Raw genomic sequence first — 18665 nt, forward strand, 5'->3', positions numbered from 1 at the left:
GGTTCTACACAAAATTTGTGGTTGTAATTTGCAGATGGTTAATTCAAAAACCGTACAGCTGACATTAGTTGTATCTTAAATCTTGTAAATTCTGTTCTGAAATGGAGTGAGTTATAATACAGCAGCATAGAACAGATAGCCATGAACGACTAAGACAATATTTAATAAGACAGATTTTATTTACGATCTGGTGTCCGTAAACTCTTGAAATGTATGGTAATGAAAATGAAACATGGAAATGATACAACTAAGACCTAATAAATGATAAATTGCATCTATGCTACTAGTCACTGAATGCAGGCCATGAGTGAAAGATGTAAGAGTAGCAAAACTAATATGGAGACACATGTAATCATGCACCAAAGTTGGTCATTTCTGGTTTTTCTGGATCAATTGAATTCCATTGCAGTCACATCATATGGCCATTTGGGACTTTTCCCGACATCTTTCCTTAAATTCATTATCTACCATATATCTCTTAAGGAAAAGAAAGAGAACTAATCTGTTGAGGAACCAAACTCAAAACATTTTACAAGTCCTTATGGTTCTCTTTAGTTTCATTTTGTTTACTATTATTATGTTGCAAGTGGAATATGTTTAGTCCGGATCAGTTAGTGATGAAAATGTAACCCATACTTCTCCCATATAGAGGAGGTTTGGGATTCTTAACATTCTTAGTTTCCATCAAGATGTACTATCCAGTGGCCTTGGGAGTTATAACATAGTTGAGTACCCTGGTTTTTGAATAAAAGATATTTGTGTCGATGGTTTACACTTTTTCTTGTTCTGGACGAGTTTTCCTCATAAGTGATTTTTTCCGTCTCGTAATAATTGTAACTAGATAAGTGCTTGAGATAAAGAAATTCTATAGGAACTTAACATGAGTCCATAAAAATACTACAATTTTCAAATCACTTCCTTGGTTCTATCTGGCATTCCTCTTATCATTTGGTCATTTCTCATTTCTCATTTTCTTCCTTTGAAAGATGACATGGGTTCTATCTATGTCCTTTCCTTACTTGATGTTTATGCATATGATTGTGTGCATCATACTTTCCTTATCATAATCTTTTCATTCTTGTGGGAGCCTCGTGCACTGGGCCGCTTGCCCTTTTTATTGTTGAGCTTCTTCATAGTGGAACTATAAAAACTATAAAATCTCACAAGTACTTGTAGCAAAGAACTAAAGTACAAGAAGAGTTTCACTCTGAAGAACATGAAGAAGAATACAGATCAAATACCAATGATGGAGACGCGACAACAATAAATACTTGACCAGAAAACCCATTGACGACATGTGACAACCTTACCTCTTCTTCAAAGTAGGATATCCATTATCTTAACCAAAATAGATGCACTCTTCTCGATATCTTACATTCTATCGATGTTCAACATATTCAAATTCAAACTCACTAACTCCAACCTGCGAAGACTACTTGGCATTGAGACTCAACTCCATCATCATTGCTATTCATAATCGATACAGCATTTTATCTTTTTCTTTTCTTTTCTTTTTTTAAAATTGACGATTTTATTGATACTATGAAAATTACACCGGGGACCAGGGATCCCTACCTGCATTACATAGAATCAATTAAGGGTGGCCAGGAACATACTCCTAGGCCAGCTAACACCAAAAGAAATGATCTTTTGGGTCATCCGCTACAGTGAGGTCCACACTTCCATGCGCTGCCATCATGCTAAGTAACTATTTCACTTCCCTGCCACAGCTGAGAGTGCCTTCACCACTCCCCCTTCATTTCCTTTACACTGCCCCATGGTCTCAATTGAATCGAATCCAACAAAAAGAGCCATATTTGGGGGCCCCATCAGACAAGGCTTTCATCAAAACAGACTTGTCATCACCATTTAGATAGTCATTTAGTTTGAGCTTCTAGGCAAGTCATCAAAATTGAAAGACACTCTTCCATGCTATACTGGATCTGGTAGGCCTGTAAATGGACATTCGAAAATCCGATTACCGTCCGCAACCGAATCCGTTTAAAGCGAATATTATCCGAATCCATTTGAAGCGGATATTATCCGAATCCGTTTATGAGATATCCGGCTCTTAGCGGATACGAATCTGGTAAATGGTACATCCGATCCGTTTAACATCCGAATCCGAGAAGTACATCCGTGTATCCCGAATATCCGGATCCGGATCCGTGTATCCGAATATCCGAATCCGAATCCGAATATCCGGATCCGGATCCGTATCCGAATATCCAAATCCATATCCGAATATCCTGAATATCCGTATCCGTGTATCCGAATCCGTATCCGTGTATCCGAATCCGTATCCGAATCCGTGAAAATAATTTTCTTAGAAATAAATCCAAAATAACTACAATAGAAATAATTTTCATGAAAATTATTTTCTCTTCACATTCTAGAGGGAAATTAAATGAATATGGTTACTTGCTTGGAGCCTTGGAGGGCTAATTATTTAATTAATTTCTATCTAAAGTTAACTAGCTTGGGGTTTGGATTGTTGACTTGTTGTAGACTTGTAACTTTGTGGAAAAGTGTATAAAGAAAATATAAAATGAGATTTTATATGGTGTAAGCCACTAAGCCCATATTTTTCAAAAAGTATTGTACTGACATCATAGGATGATCCAAACCTTACGTTACATGTGATGGAACACAACATAAATAGGTTGTTCCCCCAAAACTTCTTCCATAGGATGATGCTAGCCCTTCGATCTATGGAGGTTTCCATAATAGAGTGAGCCATTATAGTCCCATAAAATAGTGGAAGATCGTGTTTCTCCGGCTAGTGTTATATGGTGTAAGCCTTTATAGTCCCATATTTTTCTATAAGTATTGTACGGACCACAACATAGGATGATCCAAACCGTCCGTGTGATGGGACACAACGTAAATAGGTTGTTCCCCAAAAATCATTTCCATAGGATGATCTCATGATCCTATAGATCAGAGTGCTAGGATCATCCAATGGAAATATTTTTGTATACATAATACATTAATACATGTAACAGTAACAGTGTAACACAATGTAGACTATGTAGTTATGTTTACATCCTCAGCTCCTCCCCTGGGGACTGGGGTTGACCATCCTTAGCCCGAGGCTCGAGTTGGGTTGGGTTGGGTTAGGGTTGAGAGAATGCAATCTCGGGTTGGGTTAGGGTTGGACCCAGCCTGACCCGAGTTGCACCCCTACATATCATACGGTTAAGATCATCTTATGGAAATGATTTTCGAGGTATGGTCTTTTTCACCTACCATTAGTGGGCCCATCATTATACAACAAATGTTTTAATAAGGTGAGGCCCATCATTTTTCACCTAGCATTCATTGGTGGGACCCACCAAGTGAGAGATCTGTTTGTACGAGTGGTGTGTCTATTGTGGCTTCACAACCCGTAGGGACTAGGGGATATCACTCCCCTAGTCCCCTAAATAAATCTTGGAAAAGTAATATATTAGTCCAATAGTCCCTTTGTCTTCCCTGGCCCAGCCTCCTCTGCTAGCCGGTTTTCTTTATGGCCCATCACATGGACGGTTTGGATCATCTTATAGTGTGTCCATACAATACTTTTTAATAGAGGGAGGCTGCCTGGGGAAGAAAAGGGGTGTGCATTATTCAGGTAAAAGTGTAAAACCGAATAACCGAACTGACCGAACCGAAATTGTTTTTTTCGGTTCGGTTTTTTTAATATTTGGTTCGATTTCAGTTATTGGTCCAAAGAAATTTCGGTTTTCGGATACGGTTTCGGTTAGTTCCAACAAAAATTTTGGTTAACCCGAAAACCGAATTATGTGTTCGTTTATCACCATGTTTTTCATTTTACCTCTTTTTTTTAATTGAGAGTTGGGACAACTGACAAGTGGACAACCCACAGCCATATTTACATCTTTTTTTTTTTTTACTTGGGACAACCCACAACACAATCGATCAAATAGTCGTGACAAACTAGTGTAGTGTGGTCGGAGTAAAAGAAGGGGGTGAATAAAGAAAATTGTTGGGCCTTTCCCAATACAAGTAATGGGAAAAGACCTGACTTGATAGTTGATATAAAGGAAGGATATTTTAGCTTTTGCTATTTTCAAGAAGGAAAAAAAATTGCTAGACTAGGTAAGTAGGTATGGGACGTATGGCACAACCGCACAAAGAGTCAAAGAAAGCCATTTAAATATTAAGGGGGGTGAATTGAATAGACAAACGGGGGGTGAATTGAATAGACAAACTAAAGGTAAGTAGGTAGAAAAAGTTAGGGTTTTTTCATTTTAGCCAAAAAGAGAAAAAGAGAGAGAGGCGAGAGCTCACAGAGTCACAGCTAGGGTTTTTTAACTTCTTCTCTCATTTTCTGCCGTCTCTCACTCTTTCTCTCTCCGCGGCTCCGCCTCCTGCCACCTCTCCACTCCGGCCAGTCGGCCACCTCTCCAGCGATCAGGTACTCTCTCTCTCTCTCTCTCTCTCTCTCTTTGAATCTCTTATTCTCTGATCCTCTCCCTTCTTTTCTTCTTTTTTTTTTCTTTCTTTCTATTTTTCATTTGAGATTTTGAGGGTTTTGATTTCTCTTCCCTCTTTCAGCAGATCCACACAAAGCTTCTGATTTCTCTCCTCTGTTTCAGAAGATCCCCATCTTCAACTCCCTTCTAAAGCAAACAGAAGAGGAATTTGGGTTTTTCAAAGGTCTTTTGAAGATTCTCAAAAGAGGTGAGCATAGATTTTGTAGGTTGGAGTTGGATGAGATTTTGAAGGTTTTTATCGAAATGGGTTTGAGTTCTTGTAAGGAGGATTCGAGCCCTTGCCATGGATTCTCGCCCCTCTTGAAGAAAGCTGGGTTTGAGGGATTAGGGTTTGTTGTATTTTTGCCATTTCAAAAAAAAAAAAGAGTTTGTTGTATTTTTTTGGGGTTTCATTTGAGCATGATCTTTAGAAGTCTTTTTCTCTTTAACTTTTTTAATCGGTGATTTTTTTCCTCAGGGTTGATGGGAATGGACATTTCTTTTGGATGTAACCCCCCCACTCTGAGGCTCTGAGCCTCTGATGGATATTTTCCCCTCTTTAACAGATATCGTTAGGATATACAGGAGGTGGAGGAGCCACCGTTAATCCAAAAGGCTTAAAAGTTAATGATTTCTGTTAGGGAGGGGATATCCATTATATTAGAGATTTAGAGGGGGGAATATCACTGCCCTTTGTGTTTTGTAATGATTTTTTGGTTCTAATTTTTTCCTTTTTCTTACACATCTCATCTGATGTGCTAATTCATGGCATATTAGGGTTCCTATACTCCTTTTATATAATTGTTCGATGGTGATTTCAATTAGGGTTCCTATATTTTGCAGTTAAAGTAGATTTTTTTCTTATTTCTTTTGCAGGTTCTGTTGTTATGATTCTTGTAATTGGTTGATTGTTTATTCCTCTCAACTCTCAAGCTTTGAAAGAGGACGAAGGAGGTTCTGTTCATTCTCCACAGCCACCTCTCCACACCTCTCCACAGTCACACCCAAGGTTCTAATTCCTATAGTTGGTTCTTCCTTCTAGGTTTAATTTAAATGATATGTTTCTTTAGATTAAATATTATAGAATGATAATTACTACTTACATGGATTGAATGGTTTGGACTTTGGAGTACTTGTTTGTATTGAGATATGAGGGGTTTGATGGAATGATTGTATTGAGATTTAGATGGTTTGTATTGAGATTTTAGGGGTCTGATGGTTTGGACTTTGGACTTTGGAGTAGTTTGAGGGGTCTGATGGTTTGTACTTTGGAGTAGTTTGAGGGGTCTGATGGTTTGGACTTTGGACTTTATGTAAATATCTTGTGCTGCAGTCTTTGATCTTTGATCTTCTCTTATTTAGGCTACTACTTTATTTAGGCTACTACTTTATGTTAATATCCAACATCAGCTCCAACAGCAGCTCCTTAATAAGTTGTTGGTTCTTAATTTGATCCAACATCAGCTCCTTAATAAGTTGGTTCTTAATTTGATCCAACATCAGCTCCAACAGCAGCTCCTTAATAAGTTGTTGGTTCTTAATTTGATCCAACATCAGCTTCTTGTATGTGCAGGTACACGATGCTACTTATCATTTTGTGAAGCTTAAAATTTTGCAATTAGATGCTAATGATAAAATATGTGAAATGATATCTAATGGATGGTGTTTTAATGTGTATATGTTACTTGTTTAGATACCTTCATTGAGGTATAGAAGTGCAGATATCAATCATTTGTCTTTTATAATTCATGGTCACAAGCTTCTTTGCTCTTGTTTTTACATTCATATGATTCATTGTTGTTTTCTTTTCTAAAATTTCATAAATTTCAATAACTTTAGTTTTGATTCTTTATTTGGACTTGATGTGTTAGGTTGCAAGTTACAACAATGTCTGATCTTCAGAATTTAGCTAATCCCACGTCTAGTAGTGTTGATGCTACGACACCTAGTTCAATAGGCACCAATACCATACCTTCTCATTGTGGTACAGCTACTGATGCCCCTAGTGGGAGTGTTCCTCCACCTTCCACTGATGATTCCAATCCCATTCCTGAAAATGAACCAAAGCGTCGAAAGACTACATCAGCTGTATGGAATGAATATATTAGGGATGTAAAGGGTGGCGGTGCTGTTGTTGCCACTTGCAAATATTGCAAGAAAAAATTTGATGGGTCAAGTTCAAAAGGAACAACTCATTTGAAGAATCATCTCAATACGTGTCCTAGGAAGCCAACGAAAGATCTTACGCAGTATTATCTTGGAAAGACTAGCAATATTGAGGACCCATCTCCCAAGTTAGCAATACATAAATTTGACCCAGAAGTTGAGAGGGCCTTGTATGCTAAGATGGTTGCAAAACATGACTTTCCTTTTGTTATGGCGGAGTACGAGTATTTTCGGCGTTGGATTTCATATTGCATGCCTACTTATAAATTCCGGTCAAGAAACACTGTTAAAGCTGATTTAGTAGGTGTTTATAATAATGAGAAGGCAAGGATTTACAAAGAAATTGAAAACATATCTTCCAAAGTTAGTCTCACTACTGATGGGTGGACACCTGAACATCAGAATCGAGGGTATTTCTGTGTTACTTGTCATTATATTGATGAAGAATGGAAGTTGCACCAAAAATTGATTTCTTTTCATGTTGTTGAATATCCACATCGTGGTGAGCGATTGTGTGAGTGGTTGAAGAATCGAATTTTAGAATGGAACATAGATAAGAAATTATTTAGTGTTGTAGTGGATAATGCTAGCTCGAATGGAGGGATGTTGGATGGTATTAGATCATGGTTGCTTGGTAAGGGGTTACTTGTCCACAATGGCGACATGTTCCATATTCGGTGTTCGGCACATATCGTTAATTTAATTGTGAAGAATGGGATGGAGGTCATTCAAGGGTTAATTGAGGGAATTCGAAAAAGTGTGAAGTATATAAATCACTCTCCATACAGAGATGAAAATTTTTCCCTTGCATTGAGTCAAACTCGGTTAAGTACAAAAAAACGGGTGGGTTTGGATGTTGACACAAGATGGAACTCTACATATGAGATGCTACGAGATGCTTTGGAGCTGAAAGAAGCATTTGAGCGTCTAGGTGAATTAGATCATGAGTATAAGTTCCTACCTACCTGCGATGAATGGGAAAAGGGAAAGAAAATATGTGAATGTTTAAAACTCTTTTATGAAGTGACCAAAAGACTTTCTGGCACCAAGTATCCAACCGCTAACTTTTACTTCATCGAAGTGTGCAAAATTCGTTTGTCATTGAAGGAGTGGCAATCGAGTGGTGTTGACTACATTCACTCCATGGCATTTTTGATGCAGGATAAATTTGATAAATATTGGGATGAATGTAGTTTGGTGTTAACAATTGCAATCATTCTTGATCCTCGTTATAAGATGCATATTGTTGAGTATTTCTATGAGAAAATTTATGGCGGTTGTTTTGAAATCTACACAAATAGAGTCCGTAATGTCCTATTAGAACTTTATTCAGAATATACGGACTCTTCACTTGAGGATTCTTTTGGTTGTGGGGTTGGGGATCAAGCTGAATGTTCATCTGGATTAGGTTCTTCAGTTGAAGCTTCTACTCATTCAAGCTTGGATTTGGGAGATTTCAATAGGTTTGTTAGAGAGCGTTCTGCTTTATCATCATTTGCTAAAAAGACAGAGTTAGAGCAATACCTAGAAGAGTCTTTGTTCCCATTCAATAAGGACGAAGCTCTTTCATTTGATATATTGCAGTGGTGGAGGCACTATGGAAAAAAATTCCCAACACTTTCAAACTTGGCTCGAGATATTTTGGCAATCCCAACTTCCACAGTTGCGTCGGAGTCAACTTTCAGTAAAGCACGTAGAGTTATTGAGGATACACGTGCCTCATTAAATTCTGAAACGGTGGAATGCTTACTTTGTACGAAAGATTGGTTGCCACCACTAGACGAGCAAGTAAGTGAAGTGCTAATTTAATTTTTTGTTCTTATTTTATAAGATAATTTTAACAATGACTGATTTTTTTCTATTTTATAATCCGGTTTCAGGCTTTCAATCTTGATTGATGTTTTGGTCCATGCTTTTGCAAGTGGAATTTGGACAGGTATATTCTACCTTTAATTGTGTGTGTGTGTGTGATTGTGGATATTTTTGGGGTTCTCCTAGAAAAGGTATTGTGTCAAAGGGCCTTATTATGAATGCGTATTCTTTAGGAAAAGTCTGTAAACATCATAATCCTTTGTCTTACGATATGATAATTTGATTCATGATATTGGTCAGACCATGTGCAGGATGAAAGGTTGGGTAAAATTATGTTTCCAATTTATACTATTGCTTATGTATTTCAGAAAGTTCAATGTTTGTTGGAAGATGTGTTTTTTATTACTAATTGGATTTGTTAAGGACCTCATATTGTGCATACTTTTGATTGCTTAGCCGATCAACAATTGTAAACTTTTACTATTGATTGGTCGAAACTTAAAATGAATATATCAATGATTTCACATGTTAAGAGAAAAATTAAGGAAAAGGGGAATTGGTACTGATTATATGATTGATTGAAAAATATGTTCTTTTGATGCTTAATTCTTAATACATATGCAGAGTTTTATAGGCCATGGGAATTCAACTCAAGCTTTGACCCTGATTTCTTATCCATATTTTGAACACCCTCATGTATGATTATTGTCTACATTAAGTATTGTTTTCAGTGATTTTGGAATTTCTTTCTTCATTATAGAATTGCTGACTCTTCTTGATGCATTAGATATTGATCATCTCCATATTATTCTTATGCAAATCCTTTTGAGAGATTGTCATGCTCTACCAAGACTACCATGATATCACTTCAACTAGCTAACGAAGTGAAATTCTTGACTGCATCAATTTCTTTAAAGTTTTTTCGGGAAGCTGGTTTTCAAACTCTCTGAATCTGGTCAAATAAGATAGCTTTCATTTCATGCGGGACTTCTCAATTTTCTTTCTCCTTCGATCATCATTACTACCACCATCATGTTTTCTTTCCACATAAGCAAGTTTCATTATGAAATATCATGTCTTAGGTACCAAAAGATTATTCAAGGGGTTTGAAATGAAAAAAGGTTGATGAGGGTTGAGGGAACCTATGTTTCTTATTTCCTGATTGGAAAATTTACATTTCCTTAAGGTGGGTGCATGCCAGACCGTGAAGTAGCGTCAAGCTGGTACTTCAAAAGTACTATGCTTGATATTTGATTCAATAGCAGTCTCTCAAAAAGTGGGCTGCTGTTGGATCAAATATCAAGGGCGGTACCCTTTTTACGCTACTTGACGGTCGGGCATCATATAAAAACACTCTGAAATTTGAATGTATTTGTGTGGTTGATCTGGGATGGTCATTTCATTATTCACAGGTTGAAGTTGGGCCAGCAGCTTTTCACAGCAACCTTGATCTCATTCATCTGTGAGGTGGTTCGGAGGAATTAAAAGGCTCTTGCTAGTCGATTTTGAGAAGGAATTCGAGCACCAGAATTCCAAGTAGTTTGTCACTTGTCAGGAACATGTTCTGCAACTTTATGTTTTAGAACTACTAGTTGTGCAATCGTTTGTAAGTGTTTTGAGAGTGAACTTTTTGACGTAAACTAGTTTTGATTATATTGGTGGTTGAAATGCTCAGGTTTAGAGGTAAACCTCAAAAAGTCCTTTAAACTAGTTTACAGGTTGCAATCGTTTGTAACTACTAGTTATTATATTGATTTCCATAGAATGCAAGACATATTCTATTTGTAGTAAAGAAAGTGATTGCCTGATGGGTATTTGGTCTTTGTAATTGCAGTTAGAACAGAAACAGAAACATTTCTTTTATTAAGAGTGGTCTATTTGTAGTAAAGAAAGTGATGGCCTGATGATCTCTTCTTTGTAATTGACAGTTAGAATAGAAACAAAAAAAATTTCTTCCATTAACAGTGGTTGAATTGGATATGATAATATGAATTGTGTAATATAAATTCTGTTACCGAATTCGAATTCGGATATGAATTATTCGGATTCGGATATGAAATTTTCGAATTCGGATTCGGATACGAATTTTTCGAATTCGGACGAATTTTTCGAATTCGGATACGAATTTTTCGAATTCGAATATGAATTCGGTTACTAAATTCGGATTCGGATTTGAATTCGGACATTCGGTTATGAATTCGAATGTTCGACTTTATTGGATAAACGGATACGGATAATATTCGAATTCGAATAATATCCGCCGGATTCGAATTCGGTAGAAGAAATTAAGTATCCGCCGAATTCGAATCCGAATTCGGATAGTACAAATTCTAATCGAATTCGAATTCGGATATGGCTATATCCGGTCCGAATTCGATCCGTTTACACCCCTAGGATCTGGGATTCTAACAAATAGAAGACCCCCGGAATCAGGTTCAGGACTCCCAGAGAGTCGCTGGTCGCAAGCCATTCTTCCACCAAACAGCTACCCACCGCCTTAATCACGATCCATTTTTGCCTCCATCCAACTCTTAATCCAAACCAAGGTTACCTGGAACGCGGTTCGTTCCGGTACACGGTACGGGTACGGGGTACGATGGTAGTCCGGTACGCGGTACGATGAGGGTATATATATATATATAATTTCATATATTTTTACAAGAATGTCATTCCATAGTACACACTACACACATTTAATACAAAAAATATAAAAACCTCGTGTATGTCATACATATTTTTTCAAAAAGAAAGTTCTTGTTGGAATATATGAATATCCTTCCATAGTCCATACTACATCCATTTAATAAAAAAATAAAAAAACCTCATGTATGCCCTACATTTTTTTTTCAAAATAAAGCTCTAGTTCCAATTCAACCCAAAATATATAAAATTTGTAGCTCTCTCCATCTCTCTTCTAGTCTGTATGCATCTCTCTCTTTCTCTCCCGCGGGTCGCTGCGGTTTGTCATTTTTGGCGATCCGGGTCGTTAGTGAACAATGTTTCGGATCGTGCAACCCCGGATCACAGATCAGAGGCCGAATGGTGAATCCGGTAACTATGATCCGAACCCCAAAGTCCTGGAATCTTCCAGAACACAAGAATTAGGTGAGATGGTTCTCCTGGATCATCAGGGGAAACCATTCCTCCTATGACATGGAAGCTATCTTCAAAAGATGAGGGTGGGGGACCTTTTAATAACAAACCCAAGAGCTTTATAGCCTTGGAGCCTCCGCTCCTAGAGAAGAGCGCTAGGAACCTGACAAGACAACTCCCCAACTACCGACAAAAGTACGTTAATCAATACATCACTTTAGTCGCTATAGTCTTTTTCAACCCCAGGATCCCCAGCTAATAGATTTAGCTATAGGTAGGGCCAATCCTAGCAGACTTGGAATAAAACTTTAGGAACTTCAACACTCTGCTAATCTTCTTCCTTGATCCTGGTTTGAAGCCTATATTCACCAATTTATTCATAAGTAAATATTATTGAGATCTTGACCCCCTGACTGGGAAAGTTAAACCATTGTAAGAACCACCAGGGGCACGATTTTCGAAACTCTTCCTGGCACTAGGGTTGGTATTAGAAAAAAGGTGCAGCCAGCGAAGCAGGTTTCCGACAAACTAAAGTGATATGAATTCCTCTCTTCAGGTCCCAACACACCTTTTTTGAGACCGACTAACGGCACACTCTTAGGCACCCCAACAAGAAGATTTGAACTTGAATTCCCAACGGCTCATCAGGCAAAGGTCTTAAACTTGCCGGAAGTTGATCCGCCGGCGAAGAAGGACCCGAACCCGGGGCAGCGGAATCAGAGTTTCCTTCGAGAGCTCAACCCCAATGGTATAGGATTGGTCAAAATTTTTGAGCTTAACACAAGAATTAGGGAAGAGCCAGCAGGGGGCTAGAATCTTAGCCGAAACGTAACTCATACAATTCTGGTGGTTGCCCTCCATCTTGGTTTCTACAACCTTACCAAAAATGCTTCCTAACGCCTCCACCGTTAAAACAACCCAGGCATGTAGAGGAATGCCATAAAAGCGGACCCAAAGAGACTCCTCTCCTTGAATAAATTCCTTTTTTCCATGGTGAGAGGGAAAGCAAATGGCTATCCAAGGCCGCAGGTCCCTTAGCAAGGATCTGTGATACTTGTGATTCTGTTACAAACATAAACAGAACTTCATTATGTGCCAACAAAGAAGGACAATGTAACGATGGAATTTCCCAGGACACTTGTGCCCATTTCCAAAGCTCCTGTAGAGTCTCATTATGATTTTTCTTTTTCCCAATCAAGCAGGCTCTTAGGGAACCTATTTGCACATCTACTTCCTTGCCCGAGATTGATAAAAGTGGAACCTCTCAATTTTTGTGGCGATAAATTTTACCAGAGTCAGGCCAAAGATCATCCTCACCACCCTTGGATTCTAGTCTAGATGAACTAGCACAGGGAACCCATTTTAAGGGTGATCTGGTCCTATGACACCAGCGACAATCGTCCCGCCATCTTTAGTTAAGATATTGACAAGGGAAGCAAAACCATGCTCCTAGTCTTTTGTCTCGGGCATGCTTAGGTCTCCCTATGGATTTCCTTTCTCCCCCCCCCCCCCCCACCACCACAAGAAGTGCAGGGGGGGGGATTCGATCTAGCTTGCGGACACCTTCTGCATCTAATCCGCCATCCAAAGTTATGATAGCGACAAACAAGGCACTGCCAATCCTCCTTCCCTCCCGCATCCTTTCCTTGTGCTCTATAACTACTTGATGCTTCTACATTTTATCTATTTATAATTTTAACCCCAACTCTAACGAAGTTCTTCAACATGGAAAAAACTTATTTCATAACTAATATAGCTTTTTATCTATGTATAATTTTAACCTTAAGGGCACGTTTGGCTGCCATAATTTTTTTCATGATAAACTAGTGTCCCCAAGTGGTGAGAGAGGGGGAGGCCGGGTGAAGTGGCTAAAAGTCAGGAAACTAGTGTCTGTGAGTGGTGAGAAGTGGCTAAAAATTTAGGAAATTTTTAGCCACTTCTCACCCTCATCACAATTGTGCCCTCTCAAATCTCTCTCCTTCTCCCACCTGCCTTACCCCTCTCTCACCACTTGGAGGTACTAGTTTATCATGAAAAAAAAATTCCTGGATGCCAGACATGGTCTAAGTCTAGCCAGGTTGTAAAACATGTAAAATATTTGCCATCCTCATTACTACTTTAGACAAAAATATGTCAAGAATTGACAATGATCCACAACACTACCTATGATCTTGCGCTTCCTTAAAAAACTCTTCCCTTGAGTCGAAAGGTGGTGGAGCCAACAAAACTTTCGAATGTTCTACAGAAGTAACAGAAGTTCCAGTGACATTATCAGATTCAAATTTCTCTTTCCATTGCTGCTTCATTTTATCATGAGTTGGTCCATTGGAGCTACCAAATGGCAAACAAGTGTTACATCCTTGAGCTGGAGAGGGAGGATTTGGACTCTTGACCATTGAAAATTTGGTAGGGAAATTTGGACGAGACAGGGTACTAGATAGGGGAATTCAGGTTCTCCATATCATCTCTAGGCAAGGAAGATAGAAAGGACAAAAGTCCTACCATCGTATCATGATGTACAATTGCACAGTCCGGTATGCACAAGGGAGTTGGGGGACAGTCAAAACAGCAATAGCAAGTAATTCATTTCTTTGATCCTACGCAAAGGCAACCCGAGAACAACCATTCATAAAAATATTAAAGCAGTGAGTGCCCTTGATGCAAAGGTCAAATATTAACATGCGTCTCTAGGCGCATACTTGCATAACCAGTAGATATTGGGATAGAGGTGGGGTTCCTTTGGCCGATCTTATTCCTATATACCTCTCCAGCGGCTCTTTTTCAAAGGAGTAATATTGCTTTATACAAACGGTATCAAAATATAGACCATTTGACATACAGTGTGGAGTACCAGGCCAAAGGTTGGTAGTTTCCCCTGTGTAGTAAACAATGTCCGGACTGGGCCACGAGGTACCCTTAGCAGGTTAAGTTGGGATTGCTTCTATGCAATTCGAAGATGGAAAGATGATAATGGTTTGTGCATTTTAAATAAGTGGGCCTGGGGCATTTTCTTTTGCAGTTAAATTAAATCAAGCAATCACAAAAGAAGCAAAAATCAAGCAACGGAATAAAAGCTACAACAAGAGATGCTTAAATCTCTTTCTAGTATTATCAATTTGATTTCCTTAGTAGATTGGCGCCCGTGCTGGAGCTCCCCCTAATCTACAGAGAGAAAGCAGGCTTCAATACTGTCGGAGAAGAATAGACATCAAATCTATAAGAATTTGACATAGTGGCCACCTAGGTTAAGGCCTAGGACTCGAAATTTAACTCTGTAGTAGGTTGATCTGTGCCTCCAAATGGGCTAGCGATCAGGTTATGGGAGTCGAAGGTATTGGGCACCAATCCCACCCGGTAGACACCAGTCTCAACTAAAGATTTAAGCATTTATTGTTATAATTTTTACTTTATCAAATGTTCTCATTGCTACATGGAAACCGAAAAGAATCTCAACTCAACTCAACTCAACTCAACAAAGCCTTTGTCCCAAACTAGTTGGGGTCGGCTAAATGAATCCTTTAGAAAAAATCATGAAGAAGGTAAAAGGAATCTACTCGGCTCTAATCCTGGTTCTAGTTGGGTTCTTCTACATGGATCATTTTCTTCCATTCTATCCTATACAAGGTCAAGTTCTCTGTTATGTTCCTAGCTATCAAGTCTTTCCTCAATGTTTCTACCCAAGTTGTTTTCAGTTTGCCCCTACCTCCTTTTACTCCATCAATTTGGCACGAGTCGCCTCTTCTCACCGGAGCATCCAAAGGCCTACGTTGGATATGTCCAAACCATCTTAAGCGGTGCTCTCTCATCTCCTCCTCAATTGGAGCCACCCCCAACTTTTTACGAATGTCTTCAGTTTTAATTCTATCTAGCCTTGTGTGGCCACACATCCATCTAAGCATTCGCATTTCCGCTACACTCATCTTATGCACATGCTGCTTCTTGGTGGCCCAACATTCTGAGCCGTACAGCATGGCTGGCCTCACAGCTGTCTTATAAAACTTTCCCTTCAACCTGGTAGGGAATTTACGTTCGCATAGAACTCCCGAGCCAAGCTTCCACTTCAACCAACCTGCTCTTATTCTATGGTTAACATCCTCTTCAATCTCTCCTTCCTTATGTAGAATTGAACCAAGATAGCAAAAGATATCCCTTTTAGGTACCTCTGTCCAATCATATTTACTACATCCTCGTCCCGCCTCCTTAATTACTAAAGTTGCATTCCATATATTCTGCCTTAGTCCTACTCACTCTAAAACCTTTAGATTCCAAAGTCGTTCACCATAACTCTAATTTAGCATTTAGTCCTGCTTTGGTTTCGTCGATTAATACTATGTCATTTGCAAATAACATACACCACGGCACCTCATCCTGGATACCCTCCGTAAGCTCATCCATAACAAGAGTAAAAAGATAAGGCTTAGAGCTGATCCATGGTGCAGTCCTATTGTATTTGGAAACTCACTAGAAGTGCCATCCGTGGTTCAAACACTAGTTATTGCTCCATCGTATATAACCTTAATCACATCAACATATTTAGTAGGCACTTTTTTCCTTTCAAGGACCCACCACATAACACTCTTGGGAACCCTATCATACGCTTTCTCCAAATCAATGAAAACCATATGAAGGTCCTTTTTATTTTCTCTAAATCTCTCAATTAACCGCCTAATCAAGAAGATAGCTTCCATAGTCGATCGTCCGGGCATGAAGCCAAACTGATTCTCTGACACCTTAGTCTATGCTCAATTACCCTCTCCCAAAGCTTCATGGTGTGACTCATTAGCTTAATTCCCCGGTAATTGGTGCAACTCTGAATATCCCCTATATTCTTATAAATAGGTACTAATGTACTCTTCCTCCACTCATCAGGCATCTTCTTAGTCTTCAAAACATTGTTAATAATCTAGTTAACCAAACCAAACCCACATCACCCAAGCATCTCCAAGTCTCAATAGGAATATCGTCGGGCCCCCTAGCCTTACCTAATAGGAAACCGAAAAGAATATGATAAAAAAATAAGAAAAAATCACGAATGAAGCAAAAGAGGAAAACATGGCTATCAATGACAAGAAATTGTACTGAAAATAATATTCAAGTTAATATGATCGTAGATCCCAGAAAGATGTGATTGTAACTGTGACTTTGAATCGAAATCCGTTACTCCCTTCTTTTGGTTACAGATGCAATGACTTTGGCATAAGAAAGAACATGTGCACAAAACAAAAGGGGCCCACAAATACAATCGTAGGAGAGGGATGTGCTCATATCTATAGGATATGATGCATCAGGCCTATCAATTGTGCCCAAAATCAGGTCAATGGCATAAAATGTAGGTGCATGATCAGACTAACTTCTCCTTAGGATCAGACACTTGGGGAATTCTCTGGTTGTCTAACTCAGCAATACTGCCCTAGAATTTCGTGTGCAAATCTGGGCTTAATATTGTTACCATTCTTGAACTGCAGCATTTTACACCCGCCACTTCATATGCAATCCTAAGTCGACGGAGTATAAGATCTTATAGATATTAAATATGCTATCACACTTTCCTAAGCCACATCATTTCTTGCTTCAAGGAGCAAAAGCCTTGGGCTTTTGACCTTCATCCTTCAGAAAATGACAGGAAGAAGGTCTCGTCTGGGCTTAGAGAGGTTGCATGACCTAGAAGAAGCTAACCAAGAAATGAAATTGGAAAAGCAAAAGATATAGCGAGAATGAAAACTCCTATTTTTCTTGCACTTATCTTTCTAGCCTCTTAAATATCTTTTATGGGACTTTAAACCAGAAATAAAGGCATACCCAAGATTGGAAATAACTCTAAAAAGTAACCTATGAACTAGCTATCCGTTAAAATGAATATGACAAGAGAATGAAAAGGAAAGGTAGGAAATATAACCATGCACGGCAGGTGGAAGTGGACATTGTGTTGATGCTCTTAAGTTCCTTCTGCAAGCTACTTGTTTTTGTGAAATGGTTCCTTCTTCAAGCTGCTCCAATAGAGTTTTTCAAGTTTTCAAATATGGAGATGGAGATCTCTAATACTCTTCTTCTTCAATGGAAAGAACAAAGGGTTTTTCTTGTTGCATCTTGATACTAAGAAGCAAAGCCAATTTCCCTTGTGTGAAACCACCATCCCAAGAAGGCTCCAACCATCAAGGTAAACTAGATAATCACCTTCAAAGCTATATAGCTAGAGCAAGGGAAAAAAATCATATATGGTTTGGAAAAAAAAACTAATGAGAAGAAAGAATTATGCAGGAAGGGGGTCTTGTGGGGGATCAAAAAGCATCTGGGAAAATCTTAGTTAAAAAAGAAAAACTCAATAAGATGTCAATTGGCACACAAATTAGATGGCATTGTGCTCAACCGACTTTCTTGGTAAAGATGAAATGGCTAGAATAGTTACGGCAACCTTTTACTTGAGTAGGAGTAAAGCCCCAGACTTTTATTTGGTATTCCATTTTGATAATTGGGAGTTGCTGAAATAGGAAACTATCAAGATGTTTAACAAATTGAATGAAATGCTTACCTCAATAAGGGTGTCGATGCTACTTTTATCTTCAAAGGAGGTGTTAAAGGTAGATAACTTTAAACTGATAAGCCTTGTTAGTAGACACTTCAAGATAATCACTAAGGTGCAATCAATGAGGTTGAAGAAAGCATCAGATTCTAGTATTTCCTCCTATCAAGGTGTCTTTACAGTTTCGCTTGCTAATGAATGCTTAGTTGAGTATGAAGAAAGCCCAAGGTGTTGTATATATATATATATATATATATCTGAGCTATAGCTCAGCCTGAGCTAGCCACTATAAATACTCCATCTCCATGTTGTTTGACTCATCCAACCCATTCATTCTATAGGACCTCACATAGATAGGGTGTTCCTAACAAACCATCTCCATACCATAATCCTAACCATTCGATCTATAGAAGCCCATTTTCTAGCCATCCATTTTAAACCTCCACAAATCATAACCCTAACCCTAACCTATAATCCTAACCATAACCAGAAATCATAATCCTAATCATAACCTATAGAATGAATGGGTTGGATGAGTCAGACAACATGGAGATGGTGTATTTATAGTGGCTAGCTCAGGCTGAGCTCGAGCTCAG

At 38.7% G+C, this 18665-nt stretch overlaps 1 protein-coding gene across 1 annotated transcript in view; it reads right to left on the reverse strand.

Moving 5' to 3' along the window:
* FH6 (formin homolog 6) overlaps positions 1–18665 on the reverse strand; it is a 30810-nt gene that overhangs the window by 2284 nt on the left and 9861 nt on the right. The window lies entirely within an intron of this gene.

The sequence above is a fragment of the Tasmannia lanceolata genome, unplaced genomic scaffold, assembly GCF_043159265.1.
Source record: "Tasmannia lanceolata isolate RefF3 unplaced genomic scaffold, GAP_Taslan_0.1 ptg000018l, whole genome shotgun sequence".
NCBI lineage: Eukaryota > Viridiplantae > Streptophyta > Magnoliopsida > Canellales > Winteraceae > Tasmannia > Tasmannia lanceolata.